Below are 18,285 nucleotides of genomic sequence, written 5' to 3'. Positions count from 1 at the left end.
GGGGGTTGGGGGCTGTCAGGGACTTCATATATAGTGAGGGGTAGTCTTGTTTTACACAGGCCAACATTTTGCTCTTTAGGGTGCACCTGCTTCCAATAAAGCGGCCTTTGTCACACTTTATTACTGTGTGTCTGTGGTCGGTGTCTCCCCACCACTCCTCTGGTGGGCCCCAATGGGGTTTTGGGGGGATGGCCACCCCCGGGGGTTTTTGGGGCTGTGGAGGGGGGGTGGTGGACGACCGGAGTGGAGGATTGGGCTCCTTTTGGGCTGCCAGCTTTCGGTTGGGCTTGCTTTGGGCTCTGCCTTGGGCTTCTTGGGCTGGTCCCTATAAGACTTGACATTTTGTGTCACTGACCACCATTTGGTGGCAGTGACACAGCAGCCGGCAGGGGTTGTTAGCACGATCTTTTTTCCCGCCCTCCCGCCCTGTTTTTTCGCTGCGTCCAAGTGAGATTTGTTTTCCGGGGTCTGAGTGATCCTTCTTTTGTCCCTGGGGTGCTCTGAGGGGGTGGGGGGGGGTTGCCCTGGTTCTTGTGGGGGGTGGGGGTTTCTCAGAGGGGTTTTCTTGGGAGCCGGTGCATCAGGTATTGAGGTTGGTGGAGTTTTGCTTTCGTGTCGCTGGAACAGGTATTGGGGTGCAATACAGGAGAATGTCGTTTTCCTAGTACAAAAAGGTGGGTCAGTGTGGGAGGCCTGAAATGTTTGCCAGGGGGTGGGGATATACAGATGTCAAGGTATGTTTAGTTGGGTACTAATGCAGGTTGTAAGGAGGGAAGTTGTAGTTATGGTGTGCTTATGTTGTGCTTATGTTAACAATGTGGGGAACCATTTAGGGGAGGGGGTTGGGGGCTGTCAGGGACTTCATATGTAGTGAGGGGTAGTTTTGTTCAGCACAGGCCAAGGTTTTGCTCTTTAGGGTGCACCTGCTACCAATAAAGCGGCATTATTACTGTGTCTGTGGTCGGTTTCTCCCCCCCCCTCTGGGGGGCCCTAATCCAGCTTTTGACTCTCCATTGGCTGCATGGACAGGGACTGACACCAGCAGCATGTCCTTCGAGCTCAACCTGGGGCCTCCCGCCAGCCTATACAACAGCCGAAGTGTGTCCCCGAGCCCGGGAAGCAGCCACGGCACCCTTCACATACAGTTTGCCTTGAGGGCAATCAGGTGAAGTCCCTCGCACTGCTGCAGTCAGGGAACTGTGCCAGTCGAGCCCAGGGCCCCACAACGCTCATCGGCCTGATCCCCCACACAGCAGGCCCTCAGTAGCTGTGACCGCTTCAGCCGGGCTAGCTTAGGGTCTTCCACCTCACTATTCCTTTAGCGAAGGTATGTCTTTCTGTACGTTCAATCCCAGCAGCATGCAGTGACCGGGCGCCACGCCGCACACAGCTGCAGCACAATAGTGTGTAATCACTGTTGTTGTGCCTTCACTGCAGTATTTCACCAGGCCCAGCTCCGCTCTTATGTTTTGCTGGCTGCACGGTCAAGGACCTTGATCAGCAGTGCACCCATTGAGCCCCCACGGCTCCGGCAGAGGGCCCCTGCCGGCCTATACAGCGCCCGGAGTGCATCCACACCTCTCACCTTCAGTCTGTCATCAGGGTAATGAGGGGGGAGGCTCTCTTGTTGCCATAGGCAATAAGAGACGCCATCGGCACCCAGGGCCCCGCGATGCCCACCAGTGCCGGTCCTCCACGCAGCTGGCCCTCAGTAGCGGTGGTGGCCTCAGCAGGGCTGGTTTCGGGCCTCTCGCCTCATAATGCTTCCAGTGGGGGTATGTCTTACTTCAAATGCAATCGCAGCAGTTTGCGGCAGCGGGTTTCATGCCACTCGCAGCAGCACACTGGTAGAGGGTAGTCACAGTCTTGTTGTCTTCACTGCTGCATTAGCCGGGCCCAGCTCCGATCTTTCTTTTAGCTGGCTGATGCCATTTTGTCTCAGCCTTGCGGCTCAATTAGGATCAATATGTCTATCGACCCCGGCAGCAGTTACTTTCTCCTCTGCATGAGTAGTGCAGGGTATCCCATTGCCAGGGGTACACTTTCTCCTCGTCCCAGCAGCCTTTGGTGGCAGGATTATGATGGATTGTTTCCCCGAGCAGCAGGACCCTCACCGAAGCTCGGCTATCTTGATAACTGGCTCTCTAGAGCATCCCCTGGCTGTATGTTTTGAAACTTGCGCTAACATAGATGAGAGATACCCAAGTGAAAATTAAAAAGTATGTATGTTTAGACATATCAAGCATCAACTAGTGTTGCAGGGATTCGGTTCAGAAACAGTACTCTGCCACGGATCATGGGATGGCAGCTCGCAGTGACTCAGTCTCCATACCACACCAGTACCTACTGCCCAATATCCAGACTAACTCATCATGCTTACCTGCCCTCCTAACTTTCCACAGGGACAGATAAATTAACACACCAGAACACTACACTCTGAACTCTTGCAGGAGTTGCAGGGCATCACCTTTCGTTCTCTCACTCACACATATTCACAATAAAAGTAAAAAGTCACAAAGAAAGCTTACAATTTTTATTGAAACTAGTGTGCTCTATCATGAAGAAGCTGTGCTGCAATTAAGAGACATATGCAAGTCAATAATGTGATTAGCACAATTAATAAACTCTACACAAAAGTCATGTCATAGCAAATGACAAATCATCCTAAGCCAACCCTTTCTTTGAAAGTACAGTGTTATAATAAAGATCTCTGTGATTAGTGCCAAACCCCATACCTGCCGGTCATAATCAGTTTGTCTACATCTCAGGCACAAAGCTCTTTTGTCTCAGGGCCTCTTCTCTGAAACTCATTTCGCTATGTTTTTAGAATGGCAAGTCTCGGCTTATATGATAAGACTTATTCTATTCGAAAAACAGCAGCTTCATCTCTCTATTATGTGTATGTGTTAGTGTTCGGCCAGAGAGAAAAACAAGGCACAATGTTGTTTGGCCTTGAATGATGTACAGACAGAATCCCAGAAGAAAAGCTAAATAATAAAACATTTGCAGCGTATTTTGAAAATAACAGTGTGGCACAAAAACAAGCATGGTACTGCACACTGTGTACAAAGCAAAAGCAGCCTATTGCATGTGTAGTTAGGCTAGCATAAAGGTAAACTACAGTGGGACCTATAGGGGATTATAAAACTAGAGAACAGCATAAGTCTTAGTTTGCAGGTTAAACTCTATGGGAAGAATGCCGAAATGGTAGAAATAAATTAAACACAGCTGGCTATTTAACTTTAATTGTGGACTGTTTTGTCAGCCTTGCATAAAACAGTCAAATTGCCAAATGTTATGTAGAAATGCATTTTTTGCATATATTATTAAATGTTGTACTTGAATACATGTTTAATTGACAGACCTACTGTGACGAGTTTTCTGAACATCATAAGGTACAAGTGGAATAACACCCTTGAACTGTGGAGACTTTGAGGCGCATTTATAAGCGTTTAATTGCTGTCGCTAAGTGAGCCACAATAAACTGCAAATCCATCTTAATGTTGAGATCCATTAGTGACGTGATTCTAAGTGGAATTGAATTGGGACCATCTGTAACATTTGTTGGAATGCTGCTGTTTATATATTTAATTTATGACTGTAAAATCCTGGGAATGCATAACATATTTGTAATGGCAAAATAAGTAATTACTACTGATAGCCTTCAGTCTGTAAACTAGAATATTTTGCAAAACTGCAACTGACCTAGTGAGTGCTAACATTCAAGGTAGGGAGATGACATTTGCAAAAATCAGCACGGAACGATAGTTTGCTCTTGAATGTTCAGTATGAAGCACCTTCGCGATGTCTTTTGTTTTATCTTTATATTGGTTTAATTATTACATTTTCAGCATATTTTAGGTTACATTTCCAAATTTAAGACATCAGTGTTGGCATGCAGGACCTTAGTGGTTCAGTCATTCGTACATTTTTCGCTTTGTCTTTGAATCCTATGTTTGATTTTCCCATTTTAATAAATAGATTTGTCTTAAATAAAGCATGCCCTCAACTTGGTTTATTAGCAAGTATTTTGAAATGCTCTCAATACAGTTATATCTGTCAAATTATTTAAAATGCCACACGAACTTAGGACACTGCTTGAGTTTGCCTTCTAGGACTTGTAATCTTGAATTGTTCAAATAAACGTCTTGCACTAACACACCTGAAAATGACTATTAACAAGCATTTGCAAAGCCAATACTTCTGGCTATTGTTGCCGAAAGCGTTTGGTAATAGATGGTTATTTTGTATGTTTTGCAGCTGCAATCAAAGAAAGATAATACCTTAAAGAAGCAACATCTTGGGCTAAAACAATAAGGAAGACATTTGCTGAACACACTGCACTAGGAGAGCTTAGCTGCATTCTCAAATGAAGGTGTTAGGAAAAGTTGTTCAAAGATGAAAATATTGTGTACTAATTACCTTCAACTAAGTGCCAGAATGTTCAATTGACCCTTAAGAAATCTTATGGGCACACATCTTCACTTTGTGATCTAAAAAATTAAATCCAACACCATGTTATAGTGAGTAAATTAGTTAACATCACTGTTTATAGTGCACTAAGGCATCCAAACAGCAAGCAATCCATGAACATAAAAAACATAGAACACACATTAAAATGTTGTGTCAGCACAGTAGCTTTAACCTAAAAAAGGACTACTCGAGCCCATTCATCAAAACCTAATGGATACACACATTGGAAAATATAACAATTCACAAAATTCAATTACCTACATGGGCAACTAATATAAGCAATCACAACCCATTAAAAAACATGAAATCCAAATGCTGACCCTGAGACCACTTTCTCTGTACTAGTCCTCTATGGAGGAACTGATGACGAGACAGCTAAAGGTGTCTTTGGTCAGATATAAAATGGAGAAACAGAGGCCATGTTTTTTTTAAAAAACGGAAACAATAAAGGTATTTACACAGATAATTTTGTGAAACATTGTAAAACAATTTTAGAATCAGATTAGAAGATTAGACAGGAGGAAAATAGCAAAAACTAAATTCACCAGTCAGGGGAAAAACAGAGTAGCAACAATTAATAACAAAGGCCAATTGCGGGAAAACAACTCAGTGACAACGTGGAATTCACAACACGGTGGTAGCATGCGATAGTTTGCCGACACCGCGGCCAATGCCCGCAACACAACCACCTCGACGGAGATAAAAAAACAAACCCCAATGCAAAAAAAACCTGCGATGGGCAAAAGCAGATAGGAAAACAGTGACAACCAGCACGAGGGCACCAATACGCACACGCAATGCGGGGTTAAACATAGAACAGCATACATAAAAATGCCACAGAAAAAAATCCAACAACAGCGGAGTACCATGGATGCACCCTGGCCAACTGCAGAGGACTACATGTACACCACAACTACCCAGTACTGTGGAAGAACAGAACCGACAGGCACACCGCATGAGAGAGACCAGTGGCAGACAAATCAGAGCTGCACGAGTGACACACCCACCGTGCAGCATATGCACATAGGCAGGAGTGCACCTCGACATTGACAATATCCCGGTACAAATAGCACCCTCACCACATTTGAACACAGGACAAAACTGATTCCACAAATGCGCACGACCTGGAAAATCACATCTGAAATCACTGGGAAAAGTACCATTGAAATGTACAAGTACAAACTTAAACCTGCAAATGTAAGTGCATTTGGACATTTAATACATTCGCTTGATTGCCATGAATGGTCACAATGTGACGTGATCATGAGAAGTAAGTGTCAGTGATGGTATTCCTATGGGCCATTCCTGCCGCTGCTGCAGTGGGATGTGGCCCACCTGTCCCATCACCACCATTATTGGCTGGTACCTCTGGGATCCACGGGGTCCTGTTGCAAACACAGATGTTGTGTAACACACAACATGCAACGATCAGCTTGCACATGATGTCTGGGCTGTACAGGAGCTTCCCACCTGTGCCATCCAAGCAACTGAAACGTGACTTCAACATGCCAAATGTGTGTTCAACGATGTCCCTGTTGAGTATGTGGGCCGCATTGTACTGCCTCTGTGCGGCTGTGTTCGGATCTCAGAGGGGTGTCATCATCCAAAGGCAGAGTATATTTTTTTTCATTTATTTATTGCCATTTATAAAGCGCGAACGAATACCCGCAGGCGTACATATCCTTGATCACCTGTGATAGTGCAGGGAGAAAAGAGTCAATACTAGGTTTGTCAGAATGTGATGGCAGGTCCACCAATTCAGTGAGGCCTGTGCTGGTTGTGTGTGGGGTGAGTGTAAGCCAGCTCGCAGGGAGTAGCTTATGCTGGCAACTACACCGACAGTCATCAGGCACCCTAAAAAGCACTGTTAGAACTACAAGGGGGGATGACACGAGTTGCACAGGGCTAGTGGCCCAGGATCCACAGCGGGCGACACGGACCCACCAAAACAGGATGCTGACCTGCAGGAGACTGGGATAGGGTCATGTGGGCAGAGCAGTGTTTCAAATGTGTAATGGCTACATTCCACAACTCCACACCTACAACTGTTGTGTGGATGTGGTGCCATGAAATGTTTGTATTGGTTGCAGGGGTAGGCCAGTATGACCATGGAGTGGTGTGGTTGTGTCTGGTAGGTGGTCATATAGTTTGACATGTTGATTGTGGTTTGGTCACGTGTGCATCCTCACAGTTGTGCATTGTGCTTTGGAGGCATTGGTAGGTGTGGTGTGCTGACTTGGTACTTACCAACGAGCAGTCCCTCTCCATATGTCACATCCTGGAAGCGCTGGTTGATGATGGACTGTCAGAAGAAGAAGGATTCATGCCGGGTTAGTTGGTGACAACATTGGTGAAGAGTCCCCGGTGGTCCACTATTGCGCGCACATTGATGGAATGCATGTGCTTTCTGTTGCGGTAGTGGGGTGCAGTATCCGCAGGGGGCACAAGTGGGACATGTGTACAGTCAATTACCCCCAACACAGCCAGGAATCCGGCTATGGTGTAAAAGCCTTGCTTAGTCCCCAGTTGCTCCTGTGCAGTGTTGGGGAAGTGAAGGTACGATACGGGGTATGAAGCTGAGGATGGCATCCGGGACAGGTGTGATGAATTTTGATAGGGCTGGCTGTGAGACCCCTCGGGCTCTGGCAGTTGTTGGTTGGAAGTTACCAGAGGCCAACAGGTGCAGCACAGCCAGCAGCTTTGTCTGCGGAGGGATGTTGGTTCTCTGCTGTGTTGGGACGGTCAGCCTGTGAGCGATGTGGGTCATGATGTGATGAATGGTTATCCTTTTGAGCCTGTAGTGGGCAATGACTTCCTTGGGCTTCAGGTCTGTGAGAGTTGTGTGTTTTTGGTAGGTCTGCTGTCTTACACTGCGCTGCCTCTGTGTTGGTCTGGGGGGTGTGGGTCCAGGTCCTGGGGGTGGTGGCGGTTTCAGGGGTGGTGGTGGTGGGTGTTGTGGCCCTGTTGGGGCTCCGAGCTACATGAAGAGTAGCTCCATGGCGTAGTTACTTCTTCGGTGTGGCTGTATGCGGGGCTCTGTTGCCTACTGCAGGTAGTCATCCGTCTTTACACCTGCTTGAGGCAGGTGTTAAATACCTGTGTCAACTGCGGCTTATCGCCTGTTCTCAGTTCGCTTCGCGGACCTGTCAGTTTGTTGTGGAAGTGGTGTTGTTGTTTTTTCATGTGTTTCTGCACAGGAACCCCTACTCTGCAACTTATTAGCGTTAGTTGGTGGTGTCTGCAGTGGTGTTAGGTTTTGGGACTCTTATCGCGGGAATTCTGGTGATGTCTGCTGTTAGCACCAGCTTGTGAATGGTGGGGTAAATTTATCACGACTTTGGCTGCGCTAAAGTGCTGTTAGTTCGGCAATAGCTTCCCTTGAATATTCCCCTATGTTTATAAGAACAAATGTATATGGACTGAAGTTAACAGCCATTACATTCCTTTGCATACATGTGTATAGAGTGGGATTCGTGATTCAAGAAATACATTTTACTGCATCTGTATTTAGGGACCCTGTGTGGATATGAACACATTCTAAATCCAGATGTCTTAGATTTGTTTCTAAAAAAAAACCTGTACCCACATTAAAATAAGCATCCACTTGTCCTCATTGAAGGCAGTCTTGAAATGAGAGTGCCAGAGACGATGGGCACAGAGTGTTGCCTAAAAAGGTATTGTACCACAAGACTGGACACAACACCAAAGAAAAAAGGGAAACTTGTGATGGAGTGTAATTATCTTAGTATGATTTGTCTCAGTCAATTCCTGCTCATTAGATAATAGGATACTAATACATTTTTAAAAACCATGACTACAAGTGTGATTTGTAAAACACTTGAGAGTTCAATCTGCATCGTAAAATCATGCAGTATGATCACAAACCAGTTTGAGATGAAAATGGTTCATAAGAGAGAAAAAAATGTCATAATGTTAAGGGATTCACAATACATATGTGCTATGAAAGCCTATAAATGATAAAAATGTGTGATGTAATGATGGAGGTTTTTAACTAAATGATTATAAAAAGACAGAAAAGGTGCTAATTTAGTAGCAAAGGTGGATTAACATAAATTGTGGAAAATGAAACGAGAAAGGACTTTTGTTCACATTGGAGTACTATTATGGAAACCTGCAATTTTAAAATGTCGAGAGAAAATGTGTTTGCTCACTTATGAATGATTTTGCAAATGAGTTAATGCTTGATGGGATACAAAATGGTGTTTAATTATTAATTTTTATGAAGAACATTAATCACAAATGAAACAGCTTCATCTATATTCAATTACATTATTGAAAGATTAGTATATTTTCAGTAAATAATAATGTTTTAGTTGTGTTTCTGTGTAGGCCTTAACATGCATTTTCATTTTTTCCTTAAAAAAAAAATAGAATGAGCTGATATGACTTCACTACCAGTTGTTGCCTTTTGTGCTCAAGTTTCTTTCTCTAGTTTTGAATAAAGGACACTCTTTCTGTTAGTACAAAACTGTGTCAATTTTGTTGCAAGATCAGAAGAGAGTGCTTGGGAATGGACATGATAAGATACAAATGAAAATCCTAGTCCCAAAGAGGAATGAAATTGAACTTTTTATAAAAGGCTGACAAGGGACAATGGTATTACGTATAATTTCCGGATCAATTTGGTAATGAAATGATTACCCCATGGACAGACCATAGACTTTGACCAATGTAAATTGTGCAAAACTGCATAAAGGATACTTTTGTGGGAAGGAACTATGCATGATCGGAAGTATACCTGCCCTGTGGGAAGAAGGACGAAAAGCTGGCTATCTTTGAAATGTCCTATCTGCCTGGACTGAACTTTGATTCTCCATGAACTGAACTTTCCTGATTTCCTGCACTTCGCCAGCTGGTGAAGTCTAAGAATGGGCGGAAAATTTGTTCCACTCGCAGTATTTGTGAATTTTTGGCAATTTTGCGATCCGTGAATTGCGCGAAGTTCCTCAAAAATCCGCAATTCGCGAGTTGGCTGATTTTTTTTTCTTGTTCGCGCTTCAAAAATACAATCTCGCACGCGCGGCATTGACTTACCTTGATTCTGTGTTCGCTGATGAGTTTTCCTCCCTGTTTGCGTGCGCTGCGAGATTTTGGTAGCTGGCCGAGCGACGCCGCGATCGCGAACATGTCATTGCGACCCAAAACAGGAAATGGCGAATGCCAACACGTCATTGCGACCCAAAACAGGAAATTGCGAACATGTCATTGCGACCCAAAACAGGAAAAAGGCATCGTGAGCAGGCTGGTTAAGTGGAAACAACATGTTTGCGACCGCATGCACAAGTTCTGGTTCCCGAACTGGTAAAAAAATCTCACGAACTTGCCCAAAAAAAAAAAATCACAAGCTCGTGGACTTTGGCGAATTTTTGCGAATCGCGATTACGAATTTGCGCAAATTCGCGTATTGCGAATTTGCAAATTCCACCTATGCTTAGTGAAGTCGCACAGGCAAGCCTTTCAGTTGAAGGGTTAAATGACTCCAGCTATTGCACGCTATGCTCTAGCATTTTTTGGGCTCTCCTTGAGTCTCCGTATCCCTCACAATCTGCAACTGATCTTTTGCTTTGTATGAGTCATAATCTGTATTATTATGTCACATTTATACTCTCTCTCTCTCTCAGTCTCACCAGGTATTTTAATAGAAATGTATTTGACTCTGAACTTTGATGTGTTGCAATTCTACATGTACTAAAATGAAAATCGATATTAAATGATTCTCAGTGTATTTTTGTGCTTTGACCTTTTGAAATTTGGAGATTAGATAAAGATTTGTTGATTATAACCTTTATGAGTATGTCGTTCCTTGGTGTATAGTCTTTGAATATTTTATATTTGACAGATAGGCACTTCTTTGTTCCATGTCCTCATGAAGCAGTTGCTATTTGTCTCTAAGTTATCCTTGTTCCTATCAGCTCGATTCATGATCCATTGGAGGACCTTGATGATTAGTGACCTTATAGATACTGTTGATGATGGTAGCTGAGGTGAGTATGATGTGGTTTTTGATAAGTATGTAAAAACCCCTTTGTTCACACTGCAGCAGTTTTCTGTTAGCATTAATGGATTGTTTGACTGAATATACTCGTTAATGAAGAGATAAAGTTAAAGTTAAAAGTTATTAACGTTTTCACTGAAGAGTTAAAAATAATGATAAGGGTTGATTAATGGAGATGTTTAAAAATGGACTTGTGACTGACTATGGAAAAAATTGTTATGTTTGTGTCTCACATTAATGTTTGTTGTTGACCTTAATGGAAGTAAAAGGGTCCGTCGAGGTCTAAGATCCCGGTATAAAGCCTAAGGGCGGTCTTAGTGTGGCCTACACTAAGCGTGTTTTGTCTGCTATGGATGTAAGTACTGTGCAAAAGGCCTTGCCGGTGCTAACATAGGGAAACTTGAAGTGAGACCAGTGAAAATTGTTGAGGTTTCTTCAAAAAGCGCATTTGGGAAAATTTCAAGGATTTTAGATGTAGTGAGGGCAAAATCACACTGGTCGAGAAAATTCTTGGAGTGTATGGTTCTATCGTTTTCATTTAGTGGAGCAGACAAAGTTGTTTTATGTTGTTTGACTTGCTTCGATAAAAGACTTTAGAAAAGACGACAAAATACATTTTAAAGGGAGGGTCAGTCACAGTGAGAGGTTAGACTGACGTCACTAGGTGCCGTGCTGGTATTGATCAGTTGGTGATAAGCTGCGCTGGCCTCTCTTGGACGAGGACAACTTTTAATTGGTAGTAGAGGACCACAACACGGAAAACAAATTATTGAAGATTTTGTAGTAAAGGTTTTGATTTAGTGTACTGTTGAAAACTTTGTTTCGTAAAGATGAACCAATATCAATTAGGTATGGAGTTCCAGTGGCTCCAGAGGGAATCCTTGCTTTGTTTTCTGTCATTAGAAAAGTGATATCATACTTGTACTTGGTTGGAGAACTGGATGAAATATACTGAATGAGATGGTGAATTAGCATTCTCAGAATTTGGAATTTTTAATACCCGTCTTTTGGTAAATGTAAGAAACCAAATTAATTATCTGAGACCAAATCCTAGACCTATGCAGTATAAAGCTCTCAAGGAATGGGAAAATGAAGCCTACAAGAGAGAAAAAGCAAAAAAACAGAGTAGGTACAGGAATACTTAAGCAGGTATGCGGAAGTGAAATGGGATGCATGGAAAAAGAGATGAAGAAAGAAAGTATCTGAGGGGGAACAAATGTATCCTGTAATGGTAGCCTAGACTAAAGTAGTAGGGAAATGCCAAGAAAAGAAGAAACGTGTTGAGGACTTGAAGTCTAGAGATACTGATTTAAATGACAAAGGAGTTGACGATGTAGATGATGAATTCCTAAATGAATTATTACTGAATAGACCTACATCTTATCATGAAGAACAGAATAATGTAGATACAAATCCCTTTCTAGGATTACATCCATAGTTCCACTAGTAAATTTAGGTCAGGCTAAAAAAAAGCATCTTGGAATTAGAATCAGCCCTCAGATTGAGAAGGGTTGCCGGAAATAATAACGGCATATCATCCAGATGCCTTATCTATTCCAGTGACTATAGGACCTATTGTTCCATTATATAATGATGGACAAGGAGTTTCACAAGTTCATGCTATAACAGTTCCCAATAGAAATATGGGAGAAACTCGTACCGTATCAGAAAGAAATGTGACTGAGCAAGATCAGGAAAACGTCAAAAGAATTGGAAATATTAAATAGTGGGATGAAAGGGAATCATTTAAGGAATTTAAATACAGAAGGAAAGGTTGAGCCATTAGTTCAAATTTCAGACAGAATGATTGAAACACCAAAAAGAGGTTCACAAATGGATTCAAGAAGGATGTTAAAGATGGAAAGACTGTTGTCACCATCATCAGGAGGGTCAAACATGGGTAGAACAGTTGAGGTATTGCAGAGAACAGGAGAGGATATGTCCATAGAACCCTACCCAGAAGAACTTGATGAACCGATAAAGGAAATTGCACCCGGTTGTAGCATGCAGAGTAATTCTTCTCGAGATTTGGGCATAGGTGTGAGCAGACTAAAAATGGAAATAGAAGAAATGATATTAGGAACCATAAGTCCTGGAAGATTAGGCAAACATCAGAATGAAGAACTACTTTTTATGTGTAAGGATATCACAGAGAAAGCACACACACAAGAAGAAATTTGCCGAGATTGCACAAGGGTATGGAGCCGACATAGAGAAGTCCAAAGCATTACAAAAGACATATAGATTGGATTTTAGTGACAAGGATTTAGAAAGTTTAAATGTTTCAGGAAAATACTTACAGATTAAAGAGTTGATTAACACTCTAAGGAGATGAGGTGAAGTGGATAGATGAGAAGGTATGTGAGCTAAAAAGAAGGATGCAGGCGCACCTTTACCTCTGTATCCTGTGAAGGAGGTGGAAAAGGGAGAAGCAAACACAATGGTATATCCTATGAGAGAAATACCAGGAGGAGGGTTTGTTTATGTGCCATGGTCAAGAAAGGAAACATTGTCATCTTCAAATGATTTTCCCAAGTTGAGAGAAAAACCTGTTAAGTGGTACAAGCAAGTGGAACGATTTGTTAAGGTTTCAAACGTTTTGTGGAAAGATGTAGAAGTTTTGTTTAACATTGTAATTCCAAGTTGCTTCTGGATCGAGTGTAAAATTGCAATAGATTGGCTAAAAGAGGAGTATCCAGGAGATCCAAAAACTGGAGCATTGTCAGATGAAGTCATAAAAACATAAATACAGGTCATTACTTATTTGAAGGGAAAAAGGTTGCTGCAAGAGACAGATTGGATAAAAATAGATAAAACTACTAGATAGAAAGAGTCAGTTCATGTATGATATATGCATGCATTTAAACAGTATAGTGGGATTGAGAATGTCTCTGAGAAAGATGTGGGACATTTTATATATGATGGTTTATACACGGTTTGAGACCAGAAATAAGGAATAGGACACGTTATAATGCAAACATTTACAATGCATGCCTTTACAACGTGGTTTTTACATCCATTACAACGCATGATTTTACAATGCATACCATCACAACGCATTTTTAGAAACTACACTTACAACGCATTCCATTACAATGCATACAATTACAATGCATACCATTAAAACGAATAATACTTTTAGGGCAACAGTAGTGTAAGTGTTGGATAGTGTAGGGGTAAAAATTACTATTCACACTCAAGTGAGTGCAACAGTGGGGTAAATGTTGGATAGTGTAGAGGTAAAACGTACTCTTTCCTATTACTTGCCTTATAATGCATTGTAATGGCATGTTTTGTAGTGGCATGCATTGTAACGGCATGCGTTGTAGTGACATGCATTGCAATGCCTGCATTGTAATGGTATGCCATGTTAAGAATGTTGCGTTGTAATGACTGCATTGTAAATGTAGTGCGTTGTAATGACTGTGCTGTAATGGTTGTTTCGCGAAATAGGTGCCATGATTCTGCAGCATTTGATTTTTTGGGCAGAGTAAGTCAATGGATGAGATACTTTGTTATGCAAAACAATGTGGCGTTGACATTGATTCATGTCTCAAAATGTTGAAAAAGAAATTGAGGTTAGCCCAGATGAAAGCAGCAAAGAAAGGTGGTTATATGAATATGGATACAGATTTTTCAGGGAAAGAATTAGACTACGACTAGAATGAGTGTTGAGGTGGTGAATCCTCAGCCAAATTGGATGCCACAAGGTATTGTGTAGCATTTAAGAATCCAAGTGTAATTTACCGATTCATGCCCTTATATAGCTATAATTCACATTGCCCTCATATAGGCATAGAAATCATACCCATATTTAGACATAATCCATCCAGTCCAAATACAGGCATGGCTACTTCCACTAAATCCAAAAAGCCACGATTTCTTGGAAAACTCGGCTTCAGCAGTGAGGGACATCCCCGCGCTTTAATATTGATTTGTCCTAGAAATCATGGAGTTTTCAAAGAACTACCATTCCCTTGGGGTTCTTTGATGACGTTATTATGTCCGACTTTACGACAAACTAGGTACCTTCAAGGTATAAATATGCCTACACTTGCCCTAGCAAACACACAGTGGTTCGGAGCAGCTCGACTATCTACTTGCCCGACGAAGCTCGCTACAGCAAGTGCTGAAAGAAGCCGACCCTCCAGCTGACGCACTGACCAAGAGGCTGCATATCTCCTGGTGAGAATCTAGCTCCAATGTTTCCAAGCTCCCCTTGTCACATGTCTTCGGAAATCGAATCCCGAGACAGAGATACCAGACCTCCAACATTCTAAAACCAAGGTACGGAGCTGATTAGACCCTAAGAGAAATCTTGGTTAGATTCTTGGCAACAAAAACTAAACCTATGATACACCTCACTTACTTCTTTCCCTCGTACTAGACTTAGGTTAGGAACATTGGGGTAGGCGTATTTTAGAAGCACCAGTTGATTCCTTTTTAGCCTTTGTTATTTATGTATGTATTTATCTATGGTCTAGGAACCATACAATGCTTTTACAGTAATATTTTATAATACTCTTCTTACTGTACGAATTATACTTTGCAACCAGTATTACGATTGTAGCAGTTCACTTTACTTGGTTGAGAAAGAAGACTGTTCAATAAAACCCTTTTATTGAAAACGCCCGTCTCTCTATTTCTTTGCACCTCTTATGAAACGAAGCACGCACAATTAACTGGGTAAAATATATATCTATTATTTTCACGACTCGGAAGATCAGTTTTATTCTTGGGGAAACAAAGTTGTCATGTTTATGTGGTTGTCAGAAACTAATCCCTTATTGTTTATTTGAGAAAGTTTCTAGTGACCTCTGAGCTTGCTGGCACTCACAATTAAGTCTAATTTATTTGCTAGAGACCTAGTCGACATAAGTCCTACATCAAATCTATAGGATATATTATTCCAATGCGCAGAGCCTATTGGGAATATAGGAACTACACTACATGGCGCCCAACGTTTGGTAAGGCACTAATTTAAAGCTAGATACTAGAGTAACTCAGTCGTGCTTTTCAGAGAGACCCCTTTTTTGCCGTAAAATATTCCAATCGACATCTGGAGTGGGTAAAAGGATGAAATATCCGCCATAACTAAGTAGGACGAAAATCCTATGTATTCGTTTTTGGTTTGTTTAACGTTGAAGGATACAGTGTTCCAAAATATTGGGCACCTTATCTTTATTTCCTTGAAACTTGCTCTGCAAACTTTCATTAAACAATGTTGAATAACGGCAACAGTAAAGCAACAGGTGGAGCTGCAGCAACTGCAAACCAACCGGGTTTAGACGTTACAGGTTTCCAAGAAAATGATGCGGATAATCACCCCGGAAAACTTAAGGAAAACCATAACAAATGGCCTATCATCAAGAGGTGGTAGGGTAATTTTTGTCCTAGAGGCACACGAATATCGGCAGAGAGAGGTATTCTATTCATGGATAATCTTCCCTGAAGCAAATGCAGTATCGCATGTGTTTCACTTCTACATAATAGAGGATAATCCAACAGAATACGTTCCTTTTGAGGACATTGAAATTCCACTAACATACCAAGAGCACCAGCTCTGGTTTAAAGGAGCCCTACAACATCAAAATCACATTACCATGCTGGGTCCACTAGGTAGACCAGGAGCAACATGGCCGGTACTAGTCAGCTATACACCACATCCTGGCATTGAAGAAATGTCAAGTGAAGAACTATTATTTCAACTAAAACATTTAATTAAGATACATAGACAATTGGTTCAATATGTCATGCGGACTCTAACAGTCCCACCTCCTATAAGGATTCCACAACAAACCCCTCACCAGGAGAACACAAAAAAATCACACTACAGACTATACAATCAGTCATTGGTAAATTACCTGCAAAAAGGGAACAAATTCCATTCTGGATAGCTAAAAAATTACTCAAATCGAGGCAGGATTTCCTGACAGTACACCTCATGAGAAACACAGAATTTTAACAATCTGTTTACCAATAGGGATCGCACCACACCTGGAGGACTGCAACACTTGGGGTACAGTCTTTGCTGAACTCTACACAAAAACACATGGTGTTCAGTCTATGGCGGTAATACCAGATGTTCTGAAACAGATTCAAAATGAATACGGAGCAGAGCCTGCCTTAATCTGGGTATGAAATTACTGAAAGATTTCAAACAGGTCTCATCCCACTGTGCACCTCTCCCCCTGCACTCACCTGTGTCACTGGAACAGCCGATTTGAACACTGTGTGACACAGGACCCACTTGCACGCCGCCATTACCGGCCGCGAGGAGACCAGGACACGCCCCCTCCGGGTGGACACGCCCACCTCCTACCAAAACAGATAAAAGTGCGCTCTGAATACGAGAGCTGCACTTCACCCTAAACTCCTGAGGCGGAAGCCGGGAGCAACGCATAGCACAAAAATCGAAAGATCATTTTAAAATTGTCTGAATCTGTGTTTTTAAACCCACTGTGCACCTCTCCCCCTACACTCACCTGTGTCACTGGAACAGCCGATTTGAACGCTGTGTGACACAGGACCCACTTGCACGCCGCCATTACCGGCCGCGAGGAGACCAGGACACGCCCCCTCCGGGTGGCCACGCCCACCTCCTGCCCACACCCTTTCCGCCCATAAATAATGTGTCAGTTCAGGGAGCGCAGCGGACGGGCGCAGCGGGCGCGCCGTCAGTGCGCCGAAGGCGCGCCAAAGGCAAGCCAGTCTGGGCCCGTCCGGGCCCAGACAGACCCAGGCCCAGTGACTCTACCAGGTAGCCCTCGTGACCGTGTGATATATACTGGAGAGGCACTTTGCGCACCACAACCTAAGAAAATTCTTGCCTGTTACCACACGCATACTGAAGGTTATACCTTCTCCAACTGTATGCGCTGCAATCCGACTCCCCCAAACTCGACAAAACCCGCACTGAAGATGGGACTCCTTAACTGTCGCTCCCTCTCTAAACATTCGATCGAAACCGATCTGCTAATTCAAGATCAGGATCTCGACCTCCTGTTTTTAACGGAAACATGGCTATCAGATAGCACCGACTCGGACATCGTTACGGCCCTTCCCCCAGGGTATCCTTGCAAAGCCTTACACAGACCCAAAGGGAGGGGAGGGGGGGTAGCTATAATCTTCAGGGAACAATTCACTTGTAGAACCTCCAACGCTCATATTGAGGACTGTGAGAGCTGTCAATTCTCCATCCAAACCTCCCCAGCTCACTCGCTGTCAGGGCTACTGATCTACCGCCCCCCAGGTGCTCCTGGTAATTTTATTAATGCCGTCATCGAACCAGTGTCACAGCTAGCTTCGTCCACCTCCAACTTCCTTATGCTAGGTGACCTAAACCTCCACTTCATGGACCCTACGGATCGGTTAGCCTCTGACCTTCGGCAAGACCTAACATCTCTAAACATCCGACTGGTCAACAACGAGCCTACCCAAGAGAAGGGACATTTGTTGGATCCCATTCTCACTAATATAGCAACCATCACCACCAGACCTCCCGTGACCCTTCCATGGACAGACCATTTTTTGGTCCCCATCTTATGGGAAATTCCCACCATGAACCCCCTAACCTCTAAAATTCAGGTTACCGACCGACGGTGGCGCAAACTCGCACCTGAGGAATGGGCCGCCGCCCTTACAGACTCCATCCCCGAGCCTTCAATCGACCCTGCCATGGCTGACAAACAGTTTAATGAGTGGATCACCTCTTCCCTATATACACTTCTCCCAAAAACTGCGACTCTTAAACATCCTAAAAGACTATCCTCTGCTCTCTGGTACACCCCAGAGCT

The 18,285-nt window shown here is 43.1% G+C and overlaps 1 pseudogene; it reads right to left on the bottom strand.

Annotated features, from left to right (window-relative positions):
* LOC147702032 (phospholipase A2 inhibitor and Ly6/PLAUR domain-containing protein-like) overlaps nt 1–17,037 on the bottom strand; it is a 37,710-nt pseudogene extending 20,673 nt beyond the window's left edge.
* Between the last annotated feature and the right edge of the window lie 1,248 nt (nt 17,038–18,285).

Source organism: Lissotriton vulgaris, chromosome 7, assembly GCF_964263255.1.
Source record: "Lissotriton vulgaris chromosome 7, aLisVul1.2, whole genome shotgun sequence".
In the NCBI taxonomy this organism is placed as follows: Eukaryota; Metazoa; Chordata; class Amphibia; order Caudata; family Salamandridae; genus Lissotriton; species Lissotriton vulgaris.
Note: the sequence above shows the minus strand (reverse complement) of the source record. Positions and strands in the feature narration are given on the sequence as shown.